Here is a 16,905-nt window from a genome sequence, read left to right on the forward strand (position 1 = left end):
GCAATAAAACCTTCCGGCAAAGAGAAGCTGCCTTTAGGTGCATAGTCACTGACTGTCTCAGTTCCTCACTGTCCTTAGAGGGTGTGCGGGCTTCTAGCCTCAAGATAGGGGACAGAAATATGTCTGTCAGCTGCAGTGGTGATACTACATACATCTATATGAGATAGAGAAGAGGACTGCCAGAATAGGCTCAAGAGTAATTTTTTTAAATGAAACAAGTTGTGGAGGTGGGGGTGAGGGAGAGTTGGGGGAAGGAAGGAGAGAGAATGCAGAAAAGAGAGAAAGCTTAGGGTGGGGGAAGGCCAGCAGGCTGTAGGAAGTAACAGACCAAAAATTTGCCCCAAATTCTTCATGGGCCTTACCCAGTGGGCAGTTCAATGACAATGATGCAATGAGAGGGGATGAAGGTACTATGGAAATAAATGTTTATGAAGGAAATGACAGCAATCAAGAGAAAGCTTGGGGAACTACTGCTGAAGAATTTTGATCTTAAACTCACTGTCATGACATCTGCCTAATTCTTGAATCCTAAAGTCCTCTCTGAGATTAATATAATGACCACTACTGTTTTCCCTTTGCATTCTTCTGGAGTACATTTGCTGATTTACTCTATATCAGGTGAGTCTTCTGTTATATCTTCTAATCTGATTACCTTTTCATCCAGTGTATAAAATCCTCAGCAGGGGAGTTTTACTATTTGTATAGAAAGATGTTCATCTTATATTGTGAAGTTAATAAAGCATTTTAAGGAGGAGGGAAAAATTTCCACAAGTCATTTGGCATCTAACAATATACGAGAACAGTGACACTTTTAAAGAGGAAAAAAAACCCTTGAAAACCTAAAAAATTTAGGTTTCCCCTTGTTTCATCAACTTTCAGCAAACAGCCCTCTTTTACACTTTCTACATCAATCCATCAGCCTTCAGACCTTCAGATTACCAAATAAATGATGACTATTTAAAAATAGCTATCATAGTCCAAAGTGTCCTTGACTTTTTCACAAGTGTGTCACAGGTTACCTTTTACCTAAGAAACTGTACTATCTGAATAAGATACGTGAAATAAATAGGGTAGTTTTTTACCCTAAGATTTACCCCAACTACTTCTGCTATTGGACCAAACTCCTAATATGACATATTTACAATTTTACACTTATTTTCCGTATGTCTCTCCTTCAGTCACCAAGTTTAAAACTCATTAACTTTTTATTCTCTTTTCCTAGTATTTATTTTCACAACTATCACCTTAACTTTCATATGCTTATATTTTCTACATTTAACTATATATATCTATATTTAAATATAGGCAGATTTGAGAATCATTATCATTACTGGTATTCTTATAGGTTTATAAAAAATATTACTTTCCCTTAATGCAGTTATTATTTATTATGATGCTTTTTGGCTTTCTAAGAACATTGAGATTTAGTTTCTCCTCCTATTTCCATTTACTCATTCGATTTTCAGGGATGTTTCTTTTAATTATTCAATTTTAAAAGAAAAAATAATCTTCTATGCTTTATTTTTTAAATTTTTTAACGTTTTTTTATTTATTTTTGAGAGACAGAGCACGAGCAGGGGAGCGTCAGAGAGAGAGGGAGACACAGAACCAGAAGCAGGCTCCAGGCTCTGAGCTGTCAGCACAGAGCCGGATGTGGGGCTTAGACCCACAAACCATGAGATCATGACCCGAGCAGAAGCCGGATGCTCAACTGACTGAGCCACCCAGGCGCCCCTCTACTGTGCTTTAAATAACAAAAATATAAACTCATTTAGTTTTTAAAACCATTCAACTGTCCCTCTCACATATTCCCTTCTATTTGATCATGGAGACATGGACAGGAAACTCTGAAGCAGGGCCATTCTTCTTTCTGAAGTAGCTTCAAAGGTGGAATGAGATGACCAGAAGATTAAAAAACAACAAAAAATAACAAGAAAAAGAACAAGATTATTGGACCTTATAGGGACAAGGCTGTGAGCCAAAAAATAAAATACATGTGTATTCAGGGGTAGAAAAGGCTCTTGATCACACATTTGTCTTTCAGACATTTGTGGACACAGGGATATTGCTATAGCAATATTTTTTTGGCCACAAAACAGCATCTATTTATTAAGGATAGAAAAATAAAAAACATAAGAAAAATTTTCCTTAAAATACAGTAATACCTTTTTCTAATTATAGAAATTATAATACAAAATACTACCTATAATTAAAACCTAAAATCAACACATTGAAGGGTTGTTTTTTTTTTTTTTTTACAAAGATTAGAACTTTCACTCTAATGTAAGATCAGAAGAGCCTGACGTAGCTAAAAATAAGATCACCCTAGATTTTTGAAAGATTCACATTTAGGAGGATAAAAGAATTACTACTATACATACAGTAGAAAGTAAAATTGTAAAACTAATATAATAATCTAAATCCTGGTTTTGCAGATTAATTCTCTCCAACTAATAATCATATTGATAGGTAGTAAGAATCCTTTGCTTGATCTGTAATTGATTTTTGGCTTAATAATGTATCTGCAAACTAATAACAAAAATACACCAAGTGACAATTTCTATCAATACCTCTTTCTCCCTCCAAAAGCCTTGGTATAGCTCCTAATTTAAGAAGAAAGCACAAGCCTGCTTAGGAATCATAGATTTAAATCACTATTCACTATGGGTTTTTTTTTTTTTTTTTCTCTTTTTGGTTGAGGAAGGGAGTAGAGGGTCTACTATTTCTTTTTTTCCCTGTAGTGAGTAAGGGAGGCAGTGAATCGCTTTAGGATAGGATGAAAAAGAAAGTAAGTAGAAATCATATGTGGGCCTACTCTATTGAAAAGTTTGACCAATTTGAGCAACTAAGATCTGAACATGTATCATAGCATTGAATTTATCTGGTAGCATTTAAACTTAATAAACATAAGATAAAGCCAAAGAAGTCAAGTAGATAGTCTTCTATTTTCACTAATGTGTGATATGAAACACAGAAAAGGAAATTCATATTGGAGGAGATTCTGAAAAGCTACATGATGGCAAAGTGCTTAGGTAACCTAATGGCAGAGTAGAAATCCAATAAATTTAACAAATGGTTGTTTAATTTTAGGGAAAAAAAGCTAATAGGATTTCTAGGAAGATGATGGAATAAAGTATAAACTCAATGACTATTCTTGGGAAATCTACCACAGAACTGAACTATCAGAATCAATGAAAAACAAATAAAAAACCTAACAAGATAAAGTTAAGGATATGATACAACTCTAAATTAGTTAACTTAAGTCTAATGAACAAGTATTAAAGCCAGAAAGAGGAAGGAAGACTGTAAGGGGCCCACAAAGACACCTAAAATGGTGTACTGACTAAACTACTTGAATAACCAACAGATATAAAGTAACATTTTCAAAAGATTAAAGAAAATAATTACTGCTGCCAAAATGAACACATTAAAATATAGAAATACACTATTAAATGTTTTAAAGAATTTGTGCAGAGTAAAACTGATTTGCCTTGGTCAAGTGTCAATGAAGACTTATAGTACAGTAGACATGAGTCACATTTGAAGTAGCAAAAAGATGACCAGAACACAAAAGAAACATTCAGATTTGGGAGAAATAAATGTAAAAATCTATCATCGTCTCATTATCTCCTTGGACATGGTTATTTCTGATGCAACATTAGTAAAATCCATTGTTTCCTTAGACAGTTTTTTAAAATGCATTCCATTTAACGTTTCATTCTACTACCACTTAATTAAGTTGCCTTTCTGCTGAATAAAAGATCATATAAACCTAAGAACTTACAGTCTGGATGTCCCACTGTCCTGTAGCCCTTATTGTTCAACAAAATCATTTGAACCCCAAAGTCTCCCCATTCCTCACAACTTCCCCTTCCCATCCAGAAAGATCTAGTCTATCTGGGCACAAAGGGATGGTTTCAGCTTCACTGTGGGCATCTCCGCATCGTAACCCAATTCCCTGAGCTCTCGTGGCACTCTCCCTACACAGTGCTCCTGCACCATCATCCCCCAAAGCATTACTACTATGTAGCCATTGAGTGTAGAAGTCTATTATGGACATTGTGTAAGTAAAAGAATTACAATATGGATAGAATAAGTTCTCTAAAATTGGCCGCCAAATATGATTGTCCTCCAAATTCAAAGAAAACAAGAATGAATGTAAACACTTCAAAGAGATCAATTTCATTGGCAGATGATCATTCCAATGACTATATCCCTATCTTCTCCCTCTCTCCAGACTTTTCTCCCCCTCTTCCCTTGTTTGTCAGTCCTTACATCGTGAAAAATTTCCCTTCTGTAATGCTTTCATCTTAACTATTCAACAAGAGCCATTTATTTTTGCAGCTGCCTTCTACCAGATCAGCCCAAAGTGCTTATCTTTTTACAACCTCAACCCACCCATCAAGAGGTCTTCCTAAATATAGGTGTGCTAGATATTATCTGTTTGTTTCTCCAAATCATCTCTCTGACCTACTCTACCTCATTGTGTGCTTCAGAACACTCACGTCTAGGGACTGTATCATTGGGGTTCTCTTGCTGGCTTATAATTACGTTCTTCCAAATGGAAGGCACTAACAAATTGAAGGGCGGAAGAAAGAAAAAGTATTTATTACTCCACTTTCCTCCCCCCACCCCCAAGACTGAGGGTTAGCAATAGAGATAGTCCTTGGCTGAAGGTAACAGGTCCTGTTAGACAGGCAGCCTTCTTCGATAGCTATAAATAGGATTCCAGTAACAACCCCCAACTTTTGCCTCTTGAGGTTTGTAGCTGTTACTAGTCCAAAATGCTTATCATCCCTTTTTGGTTTCCCTTAACTTTGCCCACACCTTCATTAAACCCTTCAGGCACCCCCATTTGAGTATGCTATCCATTTCCTGTCAGGATCCTGGCTGACTTAGGGAGGAAAAGAAACTAATTAAAAGTTATATTACATCCTCAGAGAGATTACACAGAATAAAATACTAATTATACAAGAACTAGTTGTTCTGAGAAAGGATCAGAGAAATTAAAGAGTTCTTGAAAATTAAAAACATGACTGTTGAATAAACATGTCAATAGAAGTACTGAACAGAACCAGGCTGAAGAGCAAATTTGTAATTTGGAAGATAAATTCAAGGAACTCTTCAAGATGTAGAGTGAAAAGACAAAGAACAGACATATGGCAAAATGTTAGATGGAAGGGTGCCTGGATGGCTCAGTGATTAAGTATCTGACTCTCGGTTTCAGTCCAGGTCATGATCTCACAAGTTCATGAGTTTGAGCCCTTGTATAGTGCTCTGTGCTGACAGAGCAGAGCCTGCTTGAGATTCTTTCTCTCTCACTCTCTCTCTGCACCCCCCCATAAACATTTGGGGGGAAAACGTAGATGAAGGTCTAACACTAACAATAGGTCAAAAAGGACAGCTATAACAAAGGTAATAGAAGAAAAGAAATAATAGAACAATTTGAGATTCAAATCTCTGTACTGAAAGGGCCCAACTGCAAAGGATCAATGATAAAAGGTATGCAGGGAAAGACACACTCTTATAAAATAAAATTTCAAGATTTGAAGCATAAAAACATCTTAAGCTCCAAGAATGTCCTTATATTTAGTAGATATAAAATATTTATAGGTGACATGTTTGTAACTTTCAAGAGGTTCAGCAAAAGAAGAGGAAAAAAGTGGCTATGGCAAAATGCTAATATGTGAATCTAGGTGAATAGCATGTGATATTTAACTGTATTTTCTTTGAATTGTTCAATAGGTTTCTTCAAAAAGTTAGAGAAAAAAGAAAAAGTTTCCAGAGAGAGGTAAAATAAAATAAAATAGGTAAAAATAGGTTCCATAGAAAAAGAATGAGACTCAGACTGGTATAAGATTTCTCAGTATAAACTCCAGATGTGAAAAAAACAGTGAAACAATGTCTTCCCAGTTCTGAGAGAAAATGATTTTAACCTAGAATTCTAGTGAACTATAATGAAAGCTGAGGACAAGGTAAAAACACTTTCAACTATTCAAAGGCCATAAAACTTAACTCCCACACACTAGGAAAAAATAGTTAATAGAAGTGAGTATTTAAATGAAAAACTAGCTGAAACTACATTTTCATGCCCAACCAGGCATTTGTATCAGTTATTGCTGAAACACTGGAATATCCTTCTATTTGGTCCTTATGTCTCCATTGGTATACCCCTCCTATCCATTCCCACAGGAACTAATGTGATTTTATTTTATTATAATTTAATATTCTGTTTTATTTTTAATGTAGGTAATTCATTCACATTGATCAAAATACATTCACATGATTTGAAAACAGAAGGTACAAGAAGGCACTGATTTCATCCCTAAGACTCAGACCATAAGATCCATGCATTTTAGAGGGCTCACTATAGGCCTCTTCCAATAGGCAAAGAGCCTGGGCCATATAACCACCCAGATCATGCTCTGTGCTGACAGGTGCCTGAACCCTAGAGTCTATGCCCAAATGGGCTAATCCCACTCCCAGGGCCTGCATGTGGATGTCCTCCCTGTGGCCTAACAAAGGGCCCACCGGCACAGCCCTAAAACCCATGGGGTAGGCAAGTAGTAGCCGTATGTGTGATGGGCACAGTCGTGATGTGAGGTCAGGTGTCCATCCTTCGTGGTAAAGGTCTGAGAATGGGGTTGGGATGGGAGGACAGGGTGGAGAGGCCACACATATGCTGGCCAGGGCCCCACCATACCAGAATGGGCCTGGAAAAAGATACACAGCAAAAAGCCTCAGTCCTATTCTTGTCTCTAGCCAAAAAAAGTTCCTTTCCAGAAACAACCACTGTTTCTCTGATTACAAGAGTAATCATCTTGAATGAAAACCTTTGTTTTTCTTTTTTCTCTAACTTTTTAAAAAAAACTATTGAACAATTCAAAGAATAATGACAAATGACAAATCTGATAGTATAATCTCCAACCTAAGATGTTTTAGTGATTCTCCACTACTGTTAGGATAAAATCCAAATTCCTTAAAATGAACAACATGGTGCTTCTCAAACTGTAATGTTCATTATAGTCACCTGGGCATTCACGTCTGCTTTTGCATTTCTAATAACCTCCTAAGTGATACAGATGCTGATCTGTAGGCCACACCTTGAGTAGAGAGAGTCTATAACAGATTAATATTCCTTTTTAAGTTGTGCTATCAGCTAACCCAGTTAGGAAAGGAGACTTTTCTTTCTGGCCTACCAACCTACCTTAAAAAGCTGCAGTTGGTCCAGGCAGATGGGAGGGAGAGTAGACAGAAATTGCCAAGTAATGATAATTGCTAACCTTTATTCATTTATTGGACATCTATTTGTATGTACTACCACTGGACTAGGGAACCCAGTAGTAAACAAGGAAAAAAAATGCCCATTTTTATGGAACTTACAACCTACTAGGCTAGACAGAATCAACATGAAAATAAATAAGGTCAGGTAGGGTTTGGGACTAAGAAGAAAAATATATCAAGAAAGTAGAAGGTAAGAACAGGTGTTATTTTAAACAACTGAGGAATATACAAGGATAAATTTAGCTTTTTGTTTTGTTTTTTCACATTAAGTACTAAGGCAGGCACTGCATTAAGTACCTTAAAGAGATCAAGGTGCTATTCTCTTCAGTGACATGAGGTGGTATTATCTTATTTTGCAGATATAAAACTGAAGCTTAGAGATGCCATGTAACTTGCCCAAGGTTAGACAGCTAGGCAGGGCTAGGATATGGACCCTGGCAGTCTATTACCAATTTCTGTATTAATTAGCTTGCTAAGGAAAAACACAACCCTCACATCTGTGGCTTGCATATATATTTCTTGCTTGTGTTACGTCAGGGCTGAAGCTTTCCTGTGCACAGCTGGGCTCCTTGTGTTCTAATATTTCTTGAAGCAAGGCTTGAAGTTGTTAGCTCCAGACTGTCAGGTGTGGGCCTGTCAGTTTATGACAAATATCACAAGTAACTCAAGTTACCAGTACCACTAGGTATACCACAAAAGGATCAGCAGACCAAGAGGGATAAGTCAACATTGAATCAGCAAGATTTTGCCTTTGTTGATTTAAAACCCCCCAATTTCAATCATTTTTTCCTCTAATGTTTAAGGAAACTAACTTTAATATACTGGTCACTCTAGTTTTGTGGTTCTTAGTCTTTTGGGGTCACAATCTTTTTGATAATCTGATAAAACAAGGGAAAACAAAGGCTTTCTCCTAAGAAAAATGTTCATTAGTCTACACAATTTTGCATTCAACTAAGGGGCACAAAGGCTCCTAGAAAGGTTATACTCCTCAATTTGGGAAACCTTAAATTGTTGCATTTTCCACAAAAAATCACTGCTCTGAAAACTTCCTTCTACTCTGTGGTAAACAAGAATGATTCTTTTTCACTAAATATTTTATTTATTTATTTGTTATAATTTAAAAAAAAGTCTTACTTATTTTTGATAGAGAAAGAGACAGTGTGAGCAGAAGAGGGTCAGAGAGAGAGCAAGACACAGAATCCAAAGCAGATTCCAGGCTCTGAGCTACCTGTCAGCACAGAGCCCGATGTGGGACTCGAACCCACAAACTGCAAGATCATAACCTGAGCCAAAGCTGGACGCTCAACTGACTAAGCTAACCAGGTGCCCCTAAATATTTTATTTAATTAAAAGACAGTTAACTCTAATTATTAGCTTACCAAATACCTAGTTTTGTTATCTAAAACAGTTCTATAGCGAAAAAAAAAAAAAGAATAAGAATCTAGCTAGCTGTTAAGAACTACTTATTTCAGCTTCTATAAAGGCAAGTTTTACTTATATCTGGAAATAAATTAGTCATCAATATTTTTATTCCATGGTAGCTGATTTTTTCTCTATACTCAGTAACTTACAATAAGAATGTTGTTCAATACAACTCTGGTTGTTGAAAAATATGCGTATAATTGTAAATTATCCTAAGTCACATATAGCTCTATTTTTAGAGGAAGATAAATTTGTCCCTCCACCCCCAAATCATGAAATGCATTTCTAGACTACTAAGAAATGATTTAAGGTTCTATATCATTTTTAAATTTCATAGTGTATTGCTGACCTTGTATTTTTTAAACAGAGTACTAACTAAAATGTACAAGAACACAGTGGAGCAAGCAGGCAAGTAAAATAGTAACTTTTGACACTTGTTAAATCAATGTCTCATCATACAATAACTGAATTACAATATGGTAGAGCTATCATTAATATATCATATCCAAATTATTACATGGCTAATAAAAGGAGCTTAAAGTAAACAGGACCATAAGAGTGCTTAAATACATACTTAAACAAGCAAGTAAGTTGTGTTTGTGACCTGACCTACATTACCTTATAAGAGAGCGAAGACTATGATAGCTGACAATAGAATCGTTTAAAAAATAGGTATTTTATACCTGAAACTAAAATAACACTGTACATAAGTTATACTTCATTTAGAAAATAGGTATTTAGTATTTTTTCAATAAAAAATTGTAATAACATTTGAACTGAGTGGATCTAGGAACAATTACAAATAAATAGGCAAATTCTGGGGCCCCTGGGTGGCTCAGTTGGTTGAGCATCTGACTGCAGCTCAGGTCACGATCTCACAGTTTATGAGTTCGAACCCCAGGCTCTTTGCTGTCAGTGCAGAGCCCACTTTGGATCCTCTGTCCCCTTCTCTCTGCCCCTGCTCCACTTGTGTGTGCATTCTCTCTCTCTCTTCCCAAAATAAACATGAAAAAATTTTTAAATAGAAATAGGCAAATTTATATTATATGCATTTAACAAAATAAGTAATAAAATATTCTTATGTTTTGAAAGGCGGTATAATGTTGAGATTAATAAATTCTGGAGACCAAATGCCAGAGTTTGAATCCCAGCTCTGCTGAGTAGATAAGCTAAGTGAACAGGGACAGTTAGATAACCTCTGTGCCTCAGCTTCCTCTTATTAAGTGGATGAACAATGGGTGAATGCAAGTATGGGGGGAGAAATACAAGCACTAGAATATAAGCTCTAGGAGGGTAGACCTTTACCTTCTTTGCTCACTAATGTATGTAGTGCCTGGAAGAGTGCCTAATAGGTCCAATACATATTTGTAGAATGTTCAATATTATTATTAACATGGTGATTTTTGCACAGATGGAAAAACTAAACCAGTTAAGCTCAGCTGTCTAAACTTGGCAACTTTCCCTTTCTCCCCAAACTCCCTTTTTTAAAATAAAATGGAAATATAAGCATTCTTAAGTTGTACACCGGACTCTTCTAAGGCCCATAGCACCAAAATATGATTAATAAACTAGTTTTCATTTGAGCAACAGTGCCATCTAGTGTTCATAAAAACCATAATAAGCTGAAAATTTGAGTAAATTTTCATCCAGGCAAAGAGAAAAAAGAAAAAAGAAAAATGCAAAATCCATTAGGAAAAAATCTGCTCTATCAACAGCCAAATCTTTTGAATAAAGGTAATTCTAAAGGAAATTAAAAAACTACAGCTTTTAAAATTAGTATATGCCATATAAGAAGAAACTGATTTCAGAGAGTGTACTAAGGTTTTACTTACCATAAAGGTCATTCTCCTATGAGTAGAAAGTGGTTTTATTGAACTTATTTTCTCTTTAATGACATGTGTTTTTGGTTCTTTTCAGAAGAAATAGAAGTACTCATTACAAAAATTTTGGAAAAATGTAGAAAAGCATAAATCATGGCCTAGAGATAGCCACTGTTAGCATGTGGAAATTTTATTTTATTTTATTTTATTTTTTAATATTTTATTGTCAAATTGATTTCCATATAATACCCAGTGCTCTTCCCCACAAGTGCCCTACTCCAAGCATGTGGAAATTTTATACATATAAATACATATAGATCCTAGATATAGATATATATATATATCCTATACATATATTTATCCTGTATACATATACACACACACACACATATATATTCTAGATTTAAAATATACATGGGAAAATATTTTAATATTAATCAAATATTTGGCCAAGATGCTAAAGATGAATAAGAGAAAATCATACTGATTTTTAAAAAACTGAAACCAAGAGCTTTTCCTACAACTGAAAAGCCCTAGCCTCAATTAAACACAATTAAAAAAATGTTTTAACTGCTATCAGTTATGTAATCATTCTGGTCTGGTTCTGCAATAGACAAAATCTATAAGGAGCTGGAGCTTATAAAATGAGAAAAGATAAATTATTTCATTTGTTCCCTTTCAGACACCACTAAATTGACAGACAGTGAAGTATACCAACTTGAGTTTCAGAGATCTGAATAAAAGTTTTGGTTTACAATTACATTTAGTCTCATTCATTATTCATTAGAGAATGCTCATAAGTTTGGGGCTTTATTTCTAATTCCTTTTCCCCCCTCAAATCAACAGACACAGCTGAGATTTGATTCACAGCTCATTAGATAGTCACTCAATGATGAAGAGAAAGCTGTTTGCCACTTTCTACCTTTTGAGCCAATGCTGTTTGACTTTTAGTACAAAGAATGGAACATAAGGAATTTTCTAAGATTGCATAGGTATAATGGAGTAAGGGGGGGGCCAGGTATGCGCAGAAGAGTTATAGGGGTCAGAGGGGATGAAAGAGAAAGATCAAAAAGCTGTTAGAGGAGGTGGGAAGGCCTCTCCAACTGAGCCGTGGTGTGCCCCAGCCACTGAAGGAGAAAGGCCTAGGGAAGGGCATCCATTGACCAGGCTGGTGGTAATGAGGCTCCTTTAAGCAGAGAATGGGTGCAAGGGTGGGGAGGGGGCAGACTCGGGGCTCATATTATCACTTGCTTGACCACATTAAGTAAGTTCTTGGGCATATGATCTAACACAACTCTCTTCACAGTATACAGGAAACCCACTCTTCCCAACCCCTGGCTTCAGGAAATATGTTGTTGGGAAAGGCTGCTTTTAAAATGATTCTCCATGATTCCTGTCTCTTGGTATTCACTCTACTGTGTAATCTGCTCCCCCTGAGTACAGGGGACTTAGTGACTGGCTTCTAATGATTTTAGGAGAGACAAAAGTGATAGCATGTCTCTTTCAAGATTATAAGACTTGACTTCTGTCTTGCTGGCACTCTCTTGCTGGTGCTTTTGCAGGCTCTTCTCAGTAGGAAGTAGAGAAATCCACATAGCACGGAACCGGAACCGAAAGCAGCCGCCAATCAACTGTCTGCAAGAAACTGAGGTTTTCAAGCCAAAAGCCCTTGAAGAACTGAATCTGATCAACTGAATTGAATCCTGTGAATTTGAAGGTACATTTTTCTCCATTTGAGCCTTCAGATGAGATCATAGCCCTGGCTAACACCTTAATCTGCAGCCTCATGGGAGACTCGAGGCAGAGATCCTAGCTAAGCTGTAGCCAGACTATTGCATCACAGAAGTTTTGAGATAATTAATGTGTATTGTTTTAAGTCATCAAATTTGTTATGAAGCAGTAGATAAGTAATTATTAAACAAAGTAAAAGCTTCTCCAGCCCACCTGAGTGACCACACCCTGACAGTCTTCCCCCCCAACCCCCAACACCACTTGTGACAGTCTCCCCAGTTGCCACCAAGGCCTGGACCTTGCTTCTCTTCTTGACACAAGTGGGCATTTCTTTTGTGGGTCTATAGATTAGGTTCTCCTTAGTTCACCTGCTTAGTCTCTCTCTCCCACCCAAGGGCTTCTGTACCTTCAACACTGGAAATAATAGGACATCTGAGCAAACTTAGCTCTACACTTCAATGACCAGACCATCTTAGAATCTAAGTACATGTGTGGCTTCTAAGATAAACTGCCCATCTTGACTATGTATTATAATTTTATTGCTTTTTGCAGTTTCTATTCACCATTTACCAACTGGTATGAAAATACTTCAGTGTTTTAACAGGTATTGTGGTGCCAATGTATCCTGGATGAACACCAACCCTGGCTTATGCTGTAAGGTTAATTCCCCAGAGAAGATTCAAGACCGTAGTTCTCCTTCCTTTCAATTACTTTAAATATAATTAATTAATGTAATTTTTACAATTTCTTTTGAACATTCCAATCTTTAAATTATGATGGTATTACCACATGAAAAGTGCCAAGCTGGAACTGTTTTATTTATAATGCCCAATGTTGTAGTGAGAAGAAGCTTTGACAAAAGTCATAGTTACATGTTCATACATGCATTGACAGATGGCAAAAGAAAAATAAAAGGTCACAAAAGGAAACAAAAAGGAGGCCAAAATTTAGTCTGCAGGAAAATACAATAGAGCATTATTTCCAGCCAGTCATTGGAGGTTTGGTTTGGGCATGCTGAGACAGAAGGCATGCATACTTGTGTAAACAAACAGAGGAGTTGAGGAGAAAAGTTAATTATTACATTAAAATTTATATGCTCCAATAAGCTGTCTTTATTATCCTAACACATCCTGATCTTTCCTTGCTCTGAATTAACACTTTATATATGATTTTTGCACACTTATTTTAAATCACTTTTCAGTATAAAAGTAATACATGCTAATTGCAAAAAAAAAAAAAAAAGCTATAGGAAAACAGATTAACGTTTAAGAACACAGACACTCAGGAGTCAGACATGCCTCCTGCTCTCCCAGTATTCACTATTTGAGTTAAGTTACTTAATCTGTCTCCTCATCTCATCTATAAAATGTAAAATTCACTTCACAGATTGTCGTAGGTATAAAACTAGATAACACAGGAAAATGAACCTTCAAAGAAAGTGCATAGTTTGTATAAATTTTCAGAATGTGGCTATAGACCGGAAATATAAAAAGGCAACAGTATAGCAAACATTGGGTTTTGCAGATCTGGTGTAACCCAGAGAATGTCTCTAGCAGCTGCACCCCCTTAGGAATCCTGGGGGCCAAGGAAAGCAATATTGGGGCAGACTAAAAGTGCTTCTCAATGAGAAAGCCTGGATTTTGCAGAGTCCCTGTTTCCTTGGCTAAATAAATCAGAAACCTATTCTAATCTTACAAGTGGGTGCATTCATATTAGTATGTTTGTAGGAAGATATCTTCCTCAAAACCTACGATTTCCCTGAATTTTGCAAATGTTAATTGCAAAATGTTTATAACAATGCCTGGCGCATAGTAAGCACTCAATAAAATAAAGTATTTATTAACAATTATTATAAAAAGAAAAACTAAAATTTCTGATAATCCTACTCTAAATTATTTTTTAAAGCTTAATTGTTTTTGAGAGTGAGAGAGACAGAGCACAAGCAAGGAAGAAGCAGAGACAGAGAGGGAGACATAGAATCTGAAGTAGGCTCCAGGCTCTGAGCTGTCAGCACAGAGCCTGATGCAGGCTCAAACTCAGAAACTGCCAGATCATGACCTGGGCCAAAGTCAGAAGCTCAACTGACTGAGCCACCCAGGCACCCCCTAATAATCCCACTGTAAAAGAAAACTACAGTTCATATTTTGGTGCATGCAGGTTTCCTTTTCCTCCTCCCTATAATATATATATATATTTGGCACTACCTTAAAAATTTCTTTTCCACTTAAATATATAATCTTTTCTTTTCTAATAAATATATTTTAAAATAATTTTCAGTAACTGTGTAATAGTCCTTTATAAAAATGCATCATAATTATCCATAATTTAATTCTTGGATATTCAGATTACCCACTTACATAAAAATACATACAGATGATACACTGACATTGTAAATAGCACTGTAGTGATTATCATCATACATAAACCTTTCAAATGATTTCCTAGACGTGGAGCTATTATGTACACATTCTTTCAACACCTGCACTGCTGTCAATATACTATCATAAAATTTAACATTTTTAGCCACAATTTTGATTTGTTTTTAAACATTTTTCTCTACATCATTGCAAAATTCTTAAGGGCAGTGGTTATTTCTACTGCTTTTTATATCACACCACAGTGCTAGAACAGTGTCAGACACAAAGAAAAAATGTTAATGAATTCTTATTTTAAAAAGTATATTTATTTCAGCCTCATGTGGAGGGGGAAGTCAGCTAGAGGTGCTATGGGGTTCAGGAGAAAAAACAGTAAACCTGTTATTAAGTGTTTTAACAAAGGAAAAGACACTAACTACAATTAAGTTTCATCCTACCCAATCAAAAGCATTTATTATAAATATGTACTACTAAAATAACAGAATATTTATTTCAAGGTTTGACTCTTCACATTTCATAACACATCAACTCCCAAATTCAAAGAAGCATCCATTAAAAACTGGGATAAATTGGAATTAGATACTTCATAATCTGAGTAATTACCACTATGGAGAAAATAATATAATGCACTAAAGGGAATAATAAAAAATAAAATAAAATCAAGACTAAAATACACATTGTATGTTGGAAACATCAAAAGTAACTCTAACTTGGGGTCAAATTTTTGTTTAGAAAATTTCTTTTATATATTAAACTGAAGAAAGAAGAAAAGGGCTTGCCTTACATCGATTCTCTAATACTCAGTACAGGTGCAACTGTGCAAACTTTGTTTAAATCTTCACAATCTAAAGAAGATGAACTAGACTTTCAGTGGAGCATTTAAGAGAAAAGCAAATGGAATTGCTGTTAGTAAACAAATGAAGGAAGTATAGTATTTAGATTTTCCATCTTTTTGATAAGATTTGTTGCCAAAATCATTGATTCATAGATACCAAAATTCTGACTTAACGAGTGGTGTTATAAAATTATAGAAAACAGAGGCACTATAATGAATTTGAAAATATTTTGTGCTTAACAGTATAGTTATGATGGGATTTACAATTAGCAAATATCAATGAAATATTTTAAAATTTAATTTATAACATAGAGGCAACAAAGTTAGACACACCTCAACAATTATGTTAATTTAAGTACACAGTTCAAATTGAGTAATTTCTTAAAATTATATAACTTTAGTTACTTCACAACTTAAAAAATCAACATTATGATGTTCCATTTTGATCAGATAAATGTCAAATTATGGCAAGAATAAGAAAAAAATTTTCTACACTATTTAAACACAATCTTTTAAGGTTCTAATGATAATTTTCCACAATAATGGAATAAAAGAATCCAAAAACTTTAAAGTATGCAGGGGAGACATACAAATGGGAAAATGATTTCTATATGAGCTCAAAGAAATGGTAAAATCTAGGCTTGATTTCTAAAAGACAATTGAGGCCCCTTTTTAGCTGTAAACAACTTGCTGTATGACATGTAATGTAATACCATATTTTGGGAAATTTCAAACATTCACAATCCACAGGAAAAATACTCAACACTCCTACACTATTTTTTTTAAGCCCACAGTAGTGCAGTCTTTCAGCTACAAAGCCAGAAGCCAGTTATAAAACCAGTACTTTTCCACTAGAGTTACTTATGGGGCGGGGAAGGGGATGTTCGACACTGCAAACGTTAGGGTCTAAAATAAGATCTTTGCAAGGAGTTACTACAACACTCACACTGCCAGCACTGTCATGGCAACAATGAACTAGCTAGCAGAATGCTCTTTTAACATTCAAAGCTAACCCTGAATCTATTACTCATGGAAATATACCAAATTTTCTTTTAGGCAGTTCACTAAAGAAATCATCTTACTTAGTAATCTCCTAATGTAAAAATAAACCTTTCACAAACCATATTTCTAAGAGCCAGAGCCTCCATGCAAGCAGTTGAAATTTATAATAACAATATAATAAAACTTATGCACCACAATGAAACACAAAAATCAGTCAGGGTCCAAATGCAATTTCAAGATGGGTCAGGGCTTAAATAAGAATTTGGTATGCAATGTATTAACATCTCTGAATGTAGTTTCCCCTAGAAACACCAAAGTTTTACATTTCATCCTGAAGGAAAAATAATTTGGAACAAAAAGTAATACATATTTTCACTGCTAATAGTCTTATATTAAATTTTTATCCAGAAAGTGTAGTATAATGGTGAAAATTATG

General features: G+C 35.4%; 1 protein-coding gene and 1 long non-coding RNA gene across 3 annotated transcripts in view; one reads left to right on the top strand and one right to left on the bottom strand.

The window, feature by feature from the left end:
- Positions 1-16,905, bottom strand: part of SESN1 (sestrin 1) — a 114,842-nt gene that overhangs the window by 86,384 nt on the left and 11,553 nt on the right. The window lies entirely within an intron of this gene.
- Positions 1-16,905, top strand: part of LOC115295412 — a 27,629-nt gene continuing 10,724 nt past the window's right edge. Inside the window, exons 1-2 of one of the 2 annotated variants that reach the window (XR_003910382.1) lie at positions 1-37; positions 12,089-12,243. This is a non-coding gene — a long non-coding RNA (uncharacterized LOC115295412). Of the gene's footprint in view, positions 38-447; positions 619-12,088; positions 12,244-16,905 lie in introns of those variants that run through there. The other variant, XR_003910381.1, reaches the window with a different exon arrangement.

Source organism: Suricata suricatta, chromosome 7, assembly GCF_006229205.1.
Source record: "Suricata suricatta isolate VVHF042 chromosome 7, meerkat_22Aug2017_6uvM2_HiC, whole genome shotgun sequence".
Classification (NCBI taxonomy): domain Eukaryota; kingdom Metazoa; phylum Chordata; class Mammalia; order Carnivora; family Herpestidae; genus Suricata; species Suricata suricatta.